Source organism: Equus caballus, chromosome 6, assembly GCF_041296265.1.
Source record: "Equus caballus isolate H_3958 breed thoroughbred chromosome 6, TB-T2T, whole genome shotgun sequence".
Taxonomy (NCBI): domain Eukaryota; kingdom Metazoa; phylum Chordata; class Mammalia; order Perissodactyla; family Equidae; genus Equus; species Equus caballus.
Genome location: NC_091689.1, coordinates 92,018,396 through 92,032,365, shown reverse-complemented (window position 1 = coordinate 92,032,365; position 13,970 = coordinate 92,018,396). Strand labels below are relative to the sequence as shown.

General features: G+C 39.7%; 1 long non-coding RNA gene across 1 annotated transcript in view; it reads left to right on the top strand.

Annotated features, from left to right (window-relative positions):
* LOC138924847 (uncharacterized) overlaps window positions 1–13,970 on the top strand; it is a 28,527-nt gene that overhangs the window by 10,646 nt on the left and 3,911 nt on the right. The window contains exon 2 of the long non-coding RNA XR_011440165.1: window positions 3,685–3,840. This is a non-coding gene — a long non-coding RNA (uncharacterized lncRNA). The remainder of the gene's footprint in view (window positions 1–3,684; window positions 3,841–13,970) is intronic.

Here is a 13,970-nt window from a genome sequence, read left to right as displayed (position 1 = left end):
AGCCCAAGAACCAGCCAGGCCTGTTTGAATTGCATTGCCCCTAGCCTCAGGCAGCCTGACTTCTGGGTCTGTGAGTGGCATCCAGAGCGGGTCACAAAGCTGTATCTCCTACAGAATTTTCTATTATCTTCATAAATTTACTTTACACATTTAGTCTTTAATATATTTAGGATCCACATCCAACTATCATGTTAGGAAGGAATATGACTTACTTTTCTTCAAATGGTTATCTATTTTCCCCAAAACCATCCATCAAAAAGTTTGTCCTCTCCCTGTTTCCATGGGGTAATAAGCCTCAAATATATATGGGTCTATCTCTAAACTCTCCATTCTGTTCCAGTGTGTATTTATCTGTTCCTGTACTCTGGTTTGTCTCCCTGGTTTTGTACTATGTCTTAATACCTACTCCTCCCCATGTGGCACTTCTTTTACAACTGAAAAAGTTAGACAACTATGGACTGTTGTTCTTTCAAATAACTTCTGACTGTTGTAAGAACTACCAAAAAAAAAAAAAATACAGCTGGAATTTTTATTGAGATTGCATAGAATTTATGGATTAATTTGGGGAGAATAGATATATTTATAATAATGTTATCTCCTTAAACTTACAAAATATCTTTCCATTTATTCAAATATCTCTGTCTTTTAATAGAGTTTAGAATATTTTTTCATAGATAATCTCTATATTATTTGATAAATTAAGTTTTTTAGATACTCATATTTTTGTTGTTTAAATTATATATTCTAGTTGATTATTACTCATTAGAGAAATGTCATTGATTTGTATCAATTTGTCTTGTATCTGGTGCTCATTCTGAATACTCTCATTCATGCTAATAGTTTGCTTGTTGATTCTAAGTTTCCTAGACATGTGATCATGTCATCTGGAAATAGTGAGAGCTTCATCTCCTTTTTCCAATTCTTACATTTCATTTCTTTTTCTTTTCTTATACAGCTTACTAGGTACTGCAGAACCAGGGAAAATAGTACCAATGAATGCGAGCAACCTTGTGTTTTCCTGATCTTAAAGAGAATACATCTAAATTTTTTCCATTAAGTAAAAAGTTTGCTGTAAGTTTTTGGTAATAAATCTTTATCAAGAAAAGGGAGTTTCCTTCTATTTCATGTTTGTTAAAGGTTTTATAAAAATCTTAGCATACATGGTAATCATTACAAAGTCTTCTGAGTTGATCATATGATAATCTGCTTTAGAATATTAGGGAGGAATTATATTGCTAGACCTCTCTGATATGGATTATGCTTACATTGTTAGAATAAACTTGATGATAATGATTTTTTTTAAGTAAACTATTGGACTTTCCTAGTATAGTCATTTCCTTTTAATGTCATTAATCCATTTTTGAAAATGAGATGTTGGGAGTGAAGTCACTGGCCAATAAAAGTTCGAATGCATTTCACATCAACCCAAAACCCCAAATAAGTTTCCTAAAACATAAGAAAATTCATAAAAAGCCTGTAAGTAACAAACAGTACTGTAAAAATATAAAATGCTTAACACATCACTTCCTGATCACCATAAAATTAAGTGGAAGGTGATAGGTGCACATTGGCAAAGCTCAGCTGAGGTGTCGTCTTGGCCCTTCTGTTTTTCCTTCTGTTTCTAGCCTGGAAAGCAGATATGATAACTGAACTTTCAAGCAGCCACTTGGTGATTTTAAGGGTGGAAGCTTCATGCTAAGAATGGTGGAGAAGAAAGCCTGGCTCCTCTGTGGCTTTGTGGAGCAGCTTTATTAGCCTTTGACTGCCTGTTTCCCTGGACTTCCATTAGGTGGGAAATGAGCCCTTATATGTCGCTATGGATGTGCCTCTGTTTCGAGCAGCAACTGAACATAATTCCTAGCTGGTCCAGGTGTCTTGTTATTCAGGCCCGCGAGCTCTTATTCCTGGAGGTATCAGGTACCTGGTCCCATCTTGTGTACTGCAGGAGGGCCACAGCCCTGCCCTGGTTTTTATTCTTCCTGGTGAGTTCCAGCTGAGGGGTAGGGAAGGGAGGAAATGGGGATGAGCCTCCGGGGCAGAAGGTCCCTGGCTATTGACCACTCCCTTTTCTTGCCGCTTCTTTGGGCAACTCTTCAGAGACTCTCTGCATCTTTAAAAGAACCAGCACCAGAGGAAGACGATTTCCTTACACTGTAACACAGTCATCCCCCCTTACCCATGGGGATACGGTCCAAGACCCTGCAGTGGATGCCTGAAACCAGGATAGTCCCGAACCCAGAAATACTATGTTTTTTCCGATACATACATACCTATGATAAAGTTTAATTTATAAATTAGGCACAGTAAGAGATGAACAATAGCTAATAATGAAATAATATAATTATAACAATATGCTGTAATAAAAGTATGTGAACGTGGTCTCTCTCTCTCTCTCTCAAAATCTCTTATTGTGCTGTACTCACCTTTCTTCTTCTTGTGCTGATGTGAGATGATACAGCGCCTACATGATGAGATGAAGTGAGGGGATGATGTGGCCTTGTGACCTAGTGTTAGGTGACTATTGACCTTCTAATCATACATCAGAAGGCGGAGCATCTGCTTCTGGACTCTGTGACCACGGCTAACTGAAACCGCGGAAAGCAAAACCAGAAACCGTGAATAAGCGGGGGATACTGCACACAGGTTCTGAGGATTAGAAAGGGAGAGCATGAGTTTGCAGCCCAATGTTGTAAAGGATGCCGGCATGGCCGCTCTCCCTCAGCTCACCCTCTGCACCATCAGCACTACCACTGACAGTTGCTATATTGAAAATTTGGCTGGAGCATCTTTGGAAAATAGCTCGTTTCATGTAGTGTCACAGAAGCAGCAAAATCTCTCTGGTAGGTAAAGATTCAAGGACTTATGTCACATCCTAAGTCCTATTTGTATATCCGAGCAACTATTTTGCCATCTTTCTTTGAGGTCGTTACTCAAATGTGACTTTCTCACTAAAGCTTTCCCTGAGCATCCAGTTTTTTCCAGCTCCCCCATATCTCTTCCCCGCTTTATTTTTCCTTCAAAGCGTCTAACATATGGTATACATTTTATTTATTCTGTTCATCATCTGTCTCCTCCACCTGCATGGGGTCCATTAGGACGGGGTGGGGGAGTGTTGATTTTTCTTCACTGCTGTAGCCCCTGTGCCTGGCAGATAACAAACGCTCAATAATTATTTATTGAATAAATGAATCCCAAAGTGTTACACAGGCATTTCCCTCTATCAAGGGTGGCTGCGATCCTTTAAATCAAAATCTAAATCCTGTTATTCAGAAGTACCTCCCAGTGCCCCAAGCCACCCCTGAACTCCCGAGGCTCATGAGTCCCCTGGGTGTAGGATCTGTTCCTTAGTTTGAGTGACGTATCAATCAGAGGTGGATGGCTTTTTTAAGGGGGTATTTGAGGAGTGCTTGGTAAAGGGGCTGTTTACAAAGGTTTGGGCAGGCTTCAAAGAATCCTTAAGGGAAGGTGAAACACCCTGGGCTAAAGTCCTCCAGAGCTGTTATCCCCCATCCTCTCTCCCCACCCACCTGAAGAGAAAAGGAGAAGGCCAGGTACTGGCACCTGGTGAGAGAAGTCGTAATGGTGGCCTGTGTAGACAGAGAAAACCCAGGTGAGCCTGCGGGCAGGGAGCTGAAGGAATAATGCCTTCCCTCACTCTCTTCCCTCCTTCTGTCCTCCTGCCAGTGCCTCCCATTTGGCCAAACCCAAGAGGAAGCCCGAAGGTATGGAAGCCATCCATGCAGTTCAATTTCCTAGAGTACCAAGAAGGGAGGAAAACAGTGGAGAGTGGATTTGAAAGAGAAAAAAGAAAATATTCAGCACAAGTGGTAATTATTCATGGTCAGTTGTATAATCTGTAACTTTTCTTTCTGTAAAATTCTTTCCTGCCACTGCCCAAGCCCCAAACAGATTCTAGAAGGTCAATTGCATGTGACCCTGATTATTTTTATCGGTAGTGTCTACTACCCATTAGCTTCTCTACCTGGATCTGCTACACCTCAGCGCACTCAGCACCTCTGTCTATGACCTATGGGATCCACCTGTTCTCAGCAGTGACCGTAGGTAGCATGCCCCCTTTGATTAAGATCATATTTTAACCACTGTCCACCCGTTTACTGAACACATGAGTACCTCATGTACTTTCTCCCTTCAGCCCCTATGTCAGAGGACACTGATGGCCAATGGCAGAGTTAGTAGTGTTCTGTATTCTTTGTTTAGTTAGCATGGTGAGGTCTCCGATACCATCTTCTAATTGAAGCAAAGCGTCGTCTTCCTAATGTTGACCTAGACTGCTACATACACTTGGGAAATTTTACGGCAATTAGGCATTCCCCAGGATTAAGTAATCAGTGTATCTCCCTCGCCACCTGTCCCTGCGGATTGTCATCGTATCAGATTGTTCCAGTTGCTACATAGGGTGATCTCTCCATCATAAGTAGCGTCTAGGTTTATGGTCACAATCTAGGAATATCCATATCAAGTAAGTCTCACCCTGCCCTAGATCATTAAAATACAGTCCCTCTGCTCAGGTCACAGATTGAAACCCCTGCCAAGGCATCAGAGTAAGATAGGCAGTTCTCCCCAGTTTTCCATCCCTGTCTCTTGTGGTCATTCCTCCCAAATCAAAGTATGATAAAACTTGGTTCAGAAATTTGCCACGGAAAGTAAGGCCATATTGGTATCCTGACACCTCCCAACTACCTGACCACCCGAGCAGGTAACCAACTTTCCTAGAATTTCATAGGTGTGTTTGTTAGGTAGAAAGGTGGTCCCCAAAGATGTCCACATCCTAAACTGTGAAACTTATGAACATGCCACCTTACATAGCAGAAGGGACTTTACAGATGTGATTGGGCTGAGGACCGTCAGATGGGAAGAGTGGCCTGGATTACCCAGGTGGGCCCAGGGTCGTCACAGGGTCCTTATAAGAGAGATGCAGGAGGGTCGGAGTCACAGAAGGAGATGTGACAACAGAGGCATAAGTATGTGAGAGAGAAAACTTTGAAGATGTTGTGCTGCTGGACTTAAAGAAGGAGAAAGAGATCCTGAGCCGAGGAATGCAGATAAGCTTCAGAAGCTGAAAAGACAAGGCAGCAGATTCTCCTCTGGAGCCTCCAGGAGGAACACAGTTCTGCAAGGGCCTTGATTTTCTAACTTTTATCTCCAGAATTTTAAGATAATAAATTTGGCTTGTTTTAAGCCACTAAATTTGTGGTAATCGTGTTACAGCAGCCATAGGAAATTAATACTGGTGGCAGCCCACTTTGGGGCGATAAGTGATGGAATGACAGTGGTTCCAGCACAATGAATAACAGGTGAGGACAGGTCTTGTGGTCTCTCTTTCTTTTAACTGAACGTTGTATTTGGAATAATTTTAGATTTACAGAAAAACTATAAAGATAGTACAGGGAATTCCAGTATAGCCCCCACCCCAAGCAGTGGTTCCAGGGGCCAGGGATGGGAGGAGGGGATTGTCTAAAAAGGGCATGTGGGAAGTTTTTGAGGTGAAATGTTACATATTATGATTGTAGTGATGGTTATAGAACTGTATACCTTTGTTAAAAGTAACTGAACATTAAAAAATTGGTTAATTTTTTTTTTCAAGGAAGACTGGCCCCGAGCTAACATCTGTGCCCATCTTCCTCCTTTTTATGTGTGGGACGCCTGCCACAGCATGGCCTGATAAGCGGTACATAGGTCTGCACCCAGGATCCGAACCAGTGAACGCTGGGCCACCAAAGCGGAACATACGAATTCTGCTGCGCTACCGGGCTGGCCTCTAATTTTTTTCTTCTTTAATTTTTCCTTTTTCTCCCCAAAGCCCCCCGGTACATAGTTGTGTATTTTTTGTTGTGGGTCCTTCTAGTTGTGGAATGTGGGACGCCGCCTCAGCATGGCCTGACAAGTGGTGCCATGTCCCCCATGCCCAGGATCTGAACCAGTGAAACCCTGGGCCGCTGAAGAGGAGCATGCCAACTTAACCACTCGGCCATGGGGCCAGCCCTAAAAATTGGTTAATTTTTATATGTAAATTATAATTCAATGAAATTGATTTAAAAATAGAGTGGCCAAAAATCCCAAGATTTTATGTTTGTATTTATTTAATTAATTCCTGCTAAGTATATTATTTTTATAATTATGGTATTTTATTTTTATGCTCACCTCCTTAATTAAAAGGAGACTGTATAGTGAAAAATAATTTGTGGGAAAAGTAGAGGATACAGTTGAGAAATCTCTCAGAAAGTAGAACAAAAAATACAACATCCTACAAAAAAGACACATATTACAACATGGTGAAACTTGAGGACATTATGCTCTGTGAAATAAGTCACTTACAAAAAGACAAACACTGTGTGATTCCACTATATGACATATCTAAAGTAGTCCAATTTATAGAAACAGAAGGTCAGATAGTGGTTGCCGGGGGCTGGAGGGTGGTGGAAATGCAGAGTTGTCTTTTAATGGATGCAGAGGTTCAGTTTTGCAAGATGAAAAAGTTCTGGAGATCTGTTGCACAGCAATGTGAATATATTTAACACTATTAAAGTACACACTTAAAAATGGTTAAGACAGGGGCCAGCCCAGTGGCATAGTAGTTAAGTTTGCACGCTCTGCTTCAGTGGCCCAGGATTTGCAGGATTGGATCCCGGATGCAGACCTAGCACCGTTCGTCAAGCCATGCTGTGGTGGCATCCTACATAAAATAGAGCAAGATTGCCACAGATGTTACCTCAGCGACAATCTTCCTCAAGCAAAAAGAGGAAGATTGGCAACAGATGTTAGCTCAGGGACAATCTTCCTCACACACACACACAAAAAGGTTAAGATGGTCTGTTTTATCTTATGTACTTTTTATCACAGTTAAAAATAATTTTTTGGAGGGTGGCCAGCCCAGTGGCATAGTGGTTGGGTTTGTGCACTCCACTTCAGTGGCCTGGAGTTTGCAGGTTCGGATCTCAGGCATGGACCTACACCCTGCTCATCAAGCCATGCTGTGGTGCTGTCCCACATACAAAATAGAGGAAGACTGGCACGGATGTTAGCTCAGGGCCAATCTTCCTCACCACCAAAAAATAAGTAAATAAAAATAATAATATTTTTTAAATGAAGAAAACAGGAATATCCTTTACCCTAACAATTCCATTTGTAGAACTTTAAGAAGCTCAAGGTTGCCCAGCTGGTGAGGCTGATGTCTTGAGTATGTTTTTCCCTCCATCCCTGTCTCCCGTTGAGATTATCTGCTGAAGGTAAAGGTAGAAAATTTTGTTGTTTGGAAGTGTAAGGAGAGGCCAAATCTTTGTGGGAGAGCAAAATCAATAGTAATCTGTAGAAACTTATTCCAATGTGCCAGTTTTAACATGGCAATACCAATAGTCATTTTTACTGTGTACCAATTCTACAGCTTAAGAATTAAAAGATCCCACACATCAAATTAGAAGCACTTTAGTGTAGGTCTTGGAAAGATGAGAATGACTGGATTGATTTATGCAGTGGACACTCCTGCCGCCTGCTGAGTAGAACTGACTGCAAGCAGACTATCTCCAGTTAACTGCACTCACTTAATGATACTTGAAATCTGTCAACTTTTCTAGTAGAAGAAGCCAGTTCTTCCTGTGCTTTGGGAAATTTCTCAGTTATTTCCTTTAAGAGGCATACACGGAAAGAGGGATAGAGACAGACATAAACGGAGAGAGACGGAAAAAGAAACCTAGAGACAGAATAGACACAGAATACCTTGCATTGCCTTCCCCTCCCCTCTCTCCACTGCATTGCATTGTCATAGCTGCTCAAGGGCTGATTTGTTTCATTATACTGTAAGAAGACAGGGACAATGCTTTTCTGCTTCAAAATATAGTCACCAGCTTAAAATAGTGCCTGGTACCTAGAAGGTGCTGAGTAAATATTTGTTGAGTGAATGAGGCAGCCAGAGTTGGAGAGGGATTGAGAGAGAGGAAGAAGAGAGACAAGATCTATTCTTTCAAGGACTCTTCCCACCTCTGTGTTGGAGAGAGATTTCAGGAACACTAATATCACACTTGTATGTTCCAGGCATAGGAAATAGGAACCCAATTAAATTGGCACAGATAGTCATTGACCTAAGCATTTTACAAATATTCTTATATAGTCCTTATAATAATCCTACCAAATAAACACTATTTTATCCATTTTATGGATGAGAAGACCCAGCGGAAAGAGGTTAAGTTAAATTTCCCAGGACTAAATAGCTACTGAGTTGGGGGGCTAGGATTTGAACCCAGGAAGTTTGGCTCCACAGTTCACACTCCTAACCTGCACCATGGTGCCTCTTCAAAGGATGTGAAGAAGAGGAGAGAGCAGAGATAGAGGAGAAAAATAGCTTCAGGAGTGTTGTACCAATCTTTCCATGTGAGTCACCTGCCTGCTGGAACATGGTTATATCAGAGATGATGTCACTCTAGCTAGAGAACCAACTTCATCAATCCAGTGCTTCTCACACTCTGTCCCTAGGGGAACTGATAGCAGAGGTGGGTAAAGCATACATGGAGTGGTTTAGAGGACCCAAGACAGTCTCAGGGGAGAAATTGCTTAGTAGTTTTCTATTATAGCTTGAAAATTCATTAAATCTTCTCACTTTCAACAACCTACAGATGATCCAGGTAGAAAATTCAATAAGGAAACATTGGACTTAAACTACATGTTAGGTCAGATGAACCTAACAGACACTTACAGAACATTCCATCCAATAGCAGCAGAACACATTCTTCTCAAGCGCACATGGAATAGTCTTCAGGATAGACTGTATGTTAGGCCACTAAGCAAGTCTTAATAAATTTAAGGAGCCTGAAATCATATCAAGTATCTTTTCTGATTACAATGGTATAAAACTAGAAATTAATTATAAGTAGAAAACTGGAAAATTCACAAATATATGGAGACTAAACAACAAGTTCCTGAACAACCAATTGATCAAGGAAGAGATCAAAGGGGAAATAAAAAAATATCTTAAGACAAATGAAAATGTAAACACAATATACTAAAACTTATGGGATGCAGCAAAAGCAGTTCTAAGAGGGATAAATGCCTTCATTAAGAAAATGAAAGATCTCAAATAAACAACCCAAGTTTACACTTGAAGGAACTAAAAAAAAGAACAACTAAGCCCAAAGTTAGTAGAAGGATAGAAATAAAGATCAAAGTGGAAATAAATAAAATAGAGACCAAAAAAGATAATATAAAAGATCAATAGAACTAAGAGCTGGTTCTTTGAAAAGATAAACAAAATTGAAAAACCTTTAGCTAGACTCACCAAGAAAAAAGAGAAAGGACTCAAATAAAATCAAAACAAAAGAGGAGACATTACAACTGATACCACAGAACTACTAGAGATCATGAAAAGCTACTATGAACAGTTATACACCAACAAATTAGGAAAGCATGAAGAAATAAATAAATTCCTAGAAACGTACAACCTACCAAGACTGAATCATGAATAAATAGAAAATCTGAACAGACCAATTACTAGTAAGGAGATTGAATTAGTATATAACACAATTACAGAATTCAGTCCTTATCAGTAATAACTTTAAATGTAAATGGATTAAACTCTCCAATTACAATGACAGGGATTGGCAGGATGGATAAAAACACAATCTAACTATATGGTGTCTGCAGGAGACTCACTTGCGATGCAAAGACACAAACAGATTGAAAGTGAAAGGAATGAAAAAGATACTCCATGCAAACAGTAACCAAAAGAGAACAGGGGCGGCTATACTAATATCAGACAAAATAGACTTTAATTAAAAAAGGCTACAAGAGACAAGGAAGAACATTATATATTAGTAAAGGTTCAAAACAGCAAAGAGATATAACAATTATAAATATTTACACACCTAATAACAGATCATCAAAATATATGAAGCAGGGCCGGCCCGGTGGCCCAGAGGTTAAGTTCGCATATTCCGCTTCTCAGTGGCCCAGGGTTCACCGGTTCAGATCCCAGGTGTGGACATGGCAACACTTGGCAAGCCATGCTGTGGTAGGCATCCCACATATAAAGTAGAGGAAGATGGGCACGGATGTTAGCTCAGGGCCAGTCTTCCTCAGCAAAAAGACGAGGATTGGCAGCAGATGTTAGCTCAGGGCTAATCTTCCTCAAAAAAAATATATATGTGAAGCATAGTGTTCTGTAACAGATCTCTAAAACTTTTTCAAATTGCAAAACTAAAATTCTATATCCATCAAGCAACAACTCATTGATATTTGAACTAACTTTGCATTTCTAGGATAAAGCCCACTTGGTCATGATGTACTATTCTTTTCATAAATTCCTGGATTCCTATGCTAACTTTTTTATGTGTGTATGAGGATTTCTGTACCTATGTTTATTGAATTTGATAGGTTTTAGTATCAAGCTTCTGTGGGCTTCATGAAAAATATTGGAGAATGTTCCCTTTATTTTCTGGAAGAGTTTGTGAAAGATTAGAATTATTTCTTCCTTAAGTGTATGATAGATAGAATTCAGTAGTGAAACTTGAAGCGTTTTTTTTTTTTTTTGGTCAGAGGTGTTTTGTTTCTTTTTATCTAGGTATAACTTACAGTAAAATTAACATTGTTTTGGTGTACAGTACTATGAGTTCTGTGAACCTATGAATTAAATAAGTTTTCATTTCTCTCAGGTAAGTACCTAGAAGTGGGATTGTGAGGTTGTGTGGTTAGGGTATGTTTACCTTCATGAGAACCTGCCAGGCTGTTTTCCGAAGTGCCTATACCATTTTGCATTCCCACTAGTAACGTATGAGAGTTCCAGTTGCTCTGCATCCTCATAAAACTTGGTATTGTCAGTATTTTTTTTTAATTTTAGCCATTCCAGAAGTCTATACTGATATCACATTGTGGTTTTAATTTGCCTTTCTTTAATGACTTATGATGTTGAGCATCTTTTCATCGATTTATATGCCATCCATATGTCTTCTTTGGTGAAATGCCTGTTTAAATCTCTTGCTCATTTTTTTAAATTGGGTTGTTTGTTATCTTATTGTTGAGTTTTGAGAGTTATTTTTATGTTTTGAGTACAAGTCCTTTACCAGATGTATCAGTTGCAAAGATTTCCTCTCAGTCTGTGGCTTGCTTTTTCATTCTTTAACAGTGTCTTTTGCAGAGCAGAAGTTTTGCAATTTTTATAAAGTCTAATATCAATTTTTTCATGTTGGTATCATGCTTTTAGTGTCATAACTATGATATCTTGGCCTAACCCATAGTCACCAAGATTTTTCTCCTGTTTTTTTTTTTATAGAAATTTATAGTTTTAGATTTTCACCTTTTGATCTGATTCATTTTGAGTTAATTTTTGCATGAGGTATGGGTTGGGTTTCACTATTTTGCATAGGGATGTTCACTTGTTCCAGCACGATTTGTTGAAATGACTATCTACTCTCCATTGAACTGCCCTTGCACGTATGTAAAAAATCACTTGGTCCTATGTGTGTGGGTCTGTTTCTGGGCTCTTTTCTCTTCCACTGATCTATGTGCCCATCTTTTCACCAATGATACATTGATTACTGTAGTTTTACAGTAAGTTTTACAATCAGGTTGTGTGAATTCTCCAACTTTGTTCTTTTTCAAAATTTCTTAGGCTATTTCTTTTTATTTTCTACATAAATTTTGTAATCATCTTGTCAATTTCTACAAAAAGTTTGGCTTGGATTTTGAGTGAGATTGTGTAAATGATGTAGATCTCTGGATAACTGACAGCTTAACAATATTGAGTCTTCCAATCGGTAAACGTGATATATTCCTTTATTTCATTGGGTCATAGATCGTCAGCATTTTGTGGTTTTCATCATGTAGATTTGGCACATTTTTGTGTGTGATTCATACCTGAATACCTCCTGTCTTTTGGTACTTTTACAAATGATATTTTAAAAAATGATTCCAATTGTTCACTGCTTATATAGAGAAACACACTGATGTTTTATATTGACCTTGAATCTTGCTAAATTAACTAATTACTTCTAGTACTACTTTTTCAGATTCTTTGGGATTTCATATGTAGACAATTATGCTCTCTCTGAATATAGACAATATTATTTCTTCTCTTCCAATATATGTGCCCTTTTTTTTTTCTTTTTCATGACTTTATTACACTGGCTAGAACCTCCAGGATGTAGGCATGTTGAGAGAACACATCCTTGCTGACAAGGAGAACCCTGTGCACTAGTTACCAAAGCCAGGAGAGGACCCCAACAGCGTGGAGGGTAGCAAAGATCATCACTATGCCAATCACCGGGAATAAAAGTCCAAACATTTCCACCCACCACATCTTGGTATTGGAGTTGCCCAGGAAAACACAACACAGCCAAGCACTGGACGGAAGAACAGTTTTATTTACACAGAGAAAGATCAACTCCAATAGCGTCCGTCCATCAGTCCCTCATGGCCAGTGGGTCCCACGAGGCAGCCAACACAGAGTAGTTAGCCTGCACACACTATTCTTGTGCTATAGCAGAAAGACCCTTCCTCCACCTCCATGGGGTCTGAAATACTGAAGGGTGGGGGCGTGCCTGAGGGCCACTGACACACACGCTTAAGCAGAACAAAGGAGTACACATTGAGTCTGAAACAGGGGAAGATACTCCCACCAAGATGGTAAGCCCAGCACTGGCTGTATGGGCTCCTAATCTCTGGGTGAGGAGGTGTTCCAGGCCCAAGACCTGTTCTCCCGTGACAAGATGGGGGTCAAAAGACAGTGCACATTAGACTGCCTTTCCCAACTTTGCCTCATTGCTGATCTTATAGGGAAAGCATTCAGTCTTTGGTCATTAAGTATGATAATGGCTGTAGGTTTTTTGTAGATGTCCTCTGTAAAATTAAGGAAGTTCCCTTCTATTACTGGTTTGTTGAGAGTTTTAAACTCATGAATGTGTACTGAATTTTGTCAGATGCCTTTTCTGCATTTACTGAGATGGCAATATAATTTTTCTTTTTCAAGTGTGTTAATATGGTGAATTACATTGATTAGTTTTGTTTTGGTTTTTTTTTGCTTTTAAAGATTGGCACCTGAGCTAACATGTGTTGCCAATCTTCTTTCTTTTTTCTTCTCCCCATGGCCCCCCTAGTACATGGTAATATATTCTAGTTGTAGGTCCTTCTGGTTGTGCTATGTGGGACACCGCCACAGCATGGCTTGATGAGCTGTGCCATGTCTGCACCCAGGATCCGAGCTGGCGAAACCCTGGGCTGCCATAGCAGAGTGTGTGAACTTAACCACTTAGCCATGGGGCCGGTCCCTACATTGACTGTTTTTGAATGTTGGACCAGTCTTGTATTCCCAGAAGAAATCCCACTTGGTCATGATATATGATAATACATCTTTATCTATTGTTAGATTCAATTTGCTAATATTTTGTTGAGGATATTTGTGTCAATGTACATAAGAGATATTTCTGTGGTTTTCTTGTATTGTTACATAGTTTTCTATTTTTGATATCAAGGTAATGCTGGCCCTGTGAATTAGAATATTTTCTATTCTATTTTCTGAAAAAGTTTGTGTATAATTAGTATTATTTCTTCCTTAAGTGTTTGGTATAACTCACCAGTGGAGCTGTTTGGACCTGAGGTTTTCTTTGTTGGAAGACTTTCAGCTACAAATTCAATTCTTCTAGTAAAGGACTGTTCAAGTTATCCACTTCATCTTGAGTGAGCTCTTTTAGTTTTTCTCTTTCAAGAGATTTGTTCTTTTCATCTGAGTTTTCAAATTTATGCTATAAAGTTGTTTGTAATATGGTTGGCCCTCTGTGTCCTGCAGGTTCCTCATCCCTGGATTCAGCCAACCTCAGATCGAGTTCCATGTTTATGATTTGTGGTTGGTTAAATCTGCAGATGTGGAACCCGCAATGCAGGGGGCTGACTAAGGCCCTTGAGCATCTGTGGATTTTGGTATCCGTGGGGGTCCTGGAACCAATCACCCATGGATACGGAGGGACAACTGT